The sequence below is a fragment of the Zingiber officinale genome, chromosome 2B, assembly GCF_018446385.1.
Source record: "Zingiber officinale cultivar Zhangliang chromosome 2B, Zo_v1.1, whole genome shotgun sequence".
Classification (NCBI taxonomy): Eukaryota; Viridiplantae; Streptophyta; class Magnoliopsida; order Zingiberales; family Zingiberaceae; genus Zingiber; species Zingiber officinale.
Genome location: NC_055989.1, coordinates 37,271,708 through 37,276,294, shown reverse-complemented (window position 1 = coordinate 37,276,294; position 4,587 = coordinate 37,271,708).

The window sequence follows — 4,587 nt, the reverse complement described above, 5'->3', positions numbered from 1 at the left end:
TAAGTCCACCTACAGGGTTTAACATGACAATCCTTATGAGCTCCTCTTGGGGACATTCTCAACCTAGATTACTAGGACACAGTTTCCTTCTATAATCAACAACACACACTATAAGTGATATCATTTCCCAACTTAATGGGCTTATTGATTCATCGAACTAAATCTCACCCATTGATAAATTAAAGAAATAAATATCAAATATATGTGCTTGTTATTATATTAGGATTAAGAGCACACACTTCTATAATAACTGAGGTCTTTGTTCCTTTTATAAAGTCAGTATAAAAGAAACGACCTCTAATGGTCCTACTCAATACACTCTTAGTGTACTAGTGTAATTATAAAGTTAAGATAAACTAACACCTAATTACACTACGACCTTCCAATGGTTTGTTCCTTTCCATCAGGGTCGTGAGCTACTGTTTATAATTTATAAGGTACTGATAACATGATCTTCTGTGTGTGACACCACACACCATGTTATCTACAATATAAATTAATTGAACAACTACATTTATCATAAATGTAGACATTTGACCAATGTGATTCTTATTTCTAGATAAATGTTTATACCAAAAGCTAGGCTTTTAGTATACACTCTAATAATCTCCCACCTATACTAAAAGACTAAGCTGCCATATCTGCTGCCATACATCTGATTCCCATGCCTTTCAAAAAGCTCTTGCCTTAAGGACCTTAGGTTATCATCTGATGCAATCTAGGCGGCAACAACTTCTCCTCGTTATACAATTTCTCGTATTGGGTAGTACTTGCGCTCTATTGTGTTTACTTGCCTTATAGACTCATGGTTTCTTCGAGTTTGTTACTGCACCATTATTATTACAATAAATTCTAATAATATTTGGACAAACTAGAAATCATATCTAAGTCTATCTTGAGGTAATTAAGTCATTCAGCTTTTATGGTTACCTCAGAGGCTTGCCATATACTCAGCTTCTATGGTGGAGTCCAGAAAAACACCTATGCTTATCACTCTTCCATAGTTATGACTTTTCCTCCTAACACAAAAACCCCAAGGTCGACTTATTATTGTCCCTATCCGATTGGAAGTCAAAATCCGAGTAACCCACAGGGACCAAATTAACTGCCTTGTAAGCTAGCATATAATCTCTAGCGCCTCTAAGGTACTTTAATATATGCTTTACTGCAGTCCAATGTCCTTGTCTAGGGTTACTTTGATATCTGCTAACTATGCCCTTGACAAAATAGATTTTTGATCTCGTGCATAGCATACATTAGGTTGTCTAACTGCCGAAGCATAAAGAACTGCCTGCATGTCCTCAATCTCCTTTGATGTCATCGGAGACATCTCTTTAGATAAAAATACTCCATGCTTAAAAGGTAAGAAACCTTTCTAGGAGTTTTGCATGCTAAAAACGAGCAAGGATTTTTCCGATGTATTAAGCTTGGGATAAATAAAATATTCTTTTTTTGCGATTACTTTGATCTCAAGAATATATACATCCTCCCAAATCCTTTATATCGAATTGTTTGGACAACCATACCCTTACTTCTGACAACATTTTGATATTGTTTCCAACTACCAAAAATGTTATCTACGTATAGTGCAAGAAATACCACCACATTTCCATCACATCTTTTGTATACACAAGACTTATCCGGTTACTAAATAAATCCATAGATCTGGATTACTTTGACAAACCGGATGTTCCAAGACCTTGAAGCTTTGCCTCAGTCCATAGACTGATTGAGCTTACACACAAGATGCTCTTAGCCCTTTGTAATGAACCCTTCTGGTTGCTTTATATGGATGCTGTCTTTAAGACTTCCATTAAGGAATGTTGTCTTGACATCCACTTGCCAAATAGATAAAAGAATCCTAATAGACTTAAGCATGGCTGCCAGTGAAAAAGTTTCCTTTTTCATCAAGCCTTGCTTTGAAAGTTTCTACCTTCCTGTCTATCCCTCTTTTTCTATTATAGACCTTTTTACATCCAAAGACTTTTACACCATTTGGTGGTTCTACAAGCTTCCAGATTTTATTAGAATACATATATTCTAATTCTTTTTATTCATTACTCTTTGCTAAGATATTGCATCATTATCTTGGAGTGCTTCGTCATATGTCCGGAGATCAGGTTCATGTTCTCCAGGGATCGAGTCCAAAAACTCTCCCAAAACATGAATCTTTTTTTAGGTTGCCTAACAACCCTTCCACTACGACGAGGCACTTTCTACAATTGTGTATCATTTGTGATACGTGTTGCAGTTTCCTTGTGGTATCTCATCTTGTACAGTTGGTACTAGATTAGACATGTATTTTATTTTTTTCCTTAAGAACAAATTTTCTTATGGGCACGAGGTTTATTACATAGTCCTTTTCTAAAAATCGATCATTGATGCTAACAATGACCTTCTGATTTTAAAGACTATAAACCTACTTTCATTTCTCTAGGATAACCCACAAACAAGTGAATTCCTATCCAACTTATCATTGTCTCTCTTCAGCATATGTGCTGGACTACCCGAATCCGAATATGCTTCAAAATAGGCTTACATCTATTCAGCAATTCTATATGAGTAGAGAGTTCTGACTTTGGAAGGTATTATGTACACTTCTGTTTCTAGTGTATATCCTTAAAACGAATTTGGTAATTCATCATCAATCTACTTATTTCTATAAGAGTTTTATACATTCTTTCTACTACACCATTCTGTAGGGGTGTACCAGGTGCAGTTAGTTGGGATTGAATCCCTACTTCTGATAAGTGACTCCTAAATTCTCCCAAGAGGTACTTGCCACTACGATCTCACCATAGTGTCTTGATACTTTTACTTTGTCGTTTCTCCACATCAGCCTAGTACTCTTTGAACTAATCAAAGCACTTAGACTTGTGGCATATCAAGTAAATGTATCCATATCTCAAATAGTTGTCTATAGACAAAATATTTGAAACAACCTCTTGCCTGGATAGTCAAAAGTCTTCACAAATCAGAATGAACCTATTCCTATATATCTTTGGCTCCAAACCCCTTAGACTTAAAAGCTTCTTGGTTATTTTTCCTTCCAAGTAAGACTCACAGGTTGGAAAGATTTCCACTACTAATGAACCCAAAAGTTCATCAGCTACCAATGAATCCTACTCAAGTTAATATAACCTAGCCTTAGATGCCAAAGATATAACTGGTTCATTTCCAAAGGTTGCTTTCTCTTAAAATTAGAAGATGTGTTACTAATTTCCATTTGTTGCATCGTGGGAGTTATTGGATTATAAATTGTCAACCATCATACCAGAATAGATAACTTCCCTATTTTTCTTGATAACAACTTTGTTATCAAAATTGACACAATATCTATTCTATAATAGTTTAGAAACTGAAATCAGGTTCTTTCTAAACTTAGTATGTAAAGATAATTTCTAATAATCCAAATTTTATTCCTATTAGAGAATAAATCTCTCCCACTACAACAGTTGCTACTTTTGCAGTAGTGCCCATGTGGACGGTGTTTTTATTTTCATTTAGTTGTCGGGTTTCCTGGAACCCTGCAATGAATTGTAGACATGATTAATGGTATCTGTATCTACACTCCAGGTTCTGGTAGATAACACCACTAGACATGTTCCAACTAATGAATTAAATACACCTAAATTGTTCTTAGTTCTAAGAAGACAGTCTACCTTAATGTCGAAGTCCTATTTTCAATCATTACAATTGGAATTACTAAGTCTTTTCTATAGTATAACAACTAGGGGATTGACAAACATTTTAAATCCTAAGAATCATAAAAATATTTGGTCAAGATCAATTCCTTAAAATCCCCATGAATTTTGTATGCCACGATAGTGTGGACGTATACAAAATCAAAGAAGAGATTTTATCCATTAATTTTATTATCTCGTCAACTTTACTTTATGACGAATAAAATTAATAGTTGATCTTTCTTTGATCAAATATTTGGTCAAAATTTTTGAATTTAAAATAACATTGATTCCTCAAACAATATTATTTAAATTCACCAACACCTTAAACACCGTGAATTTTGCATGCCACGATAGTGTAGACGTATACAAAATTAAACATTTGTAAGAGGAGGGGTTTACCCATTAATTCTCTTTGTCAATAAATCTTTATGATAAATAAAATTATCTCAAACACCATGAATTTTGTATGCCACGATAGTGTGGACGTATACAAAATCAAACATTTGTAAGAGGGGTTTTTTAATTTTATTATCTTGTCAACTTATTTATTTGACAAATCAATAGTTGGTTTTCTTCGGTCACACAAATAATAGCAGTGACTCCGATGGGGAGGATACTATTAGACGTGCCTAAGTGTATACCATTACTTGACACTAAGTCTGTTAATAAGATTGTGTCCCTTCCGATGGGGAAGATCACACGCTCTTAATTAACTTCCTATAGTCATCCAAAATGGAAGTTTGATCTAGTGATCCGCAAACAAGCTCATCCGATATGGAGGAAGGCACTCAGAGCCAACGCGCAAGCTTGTTGCATCACTTATAAACCAGTAATGGAGACCGTGGAATTTATTTAAAAATAAATCCCTCTCCCACTTAGTTATTTAAAGTGAGGAATTTTG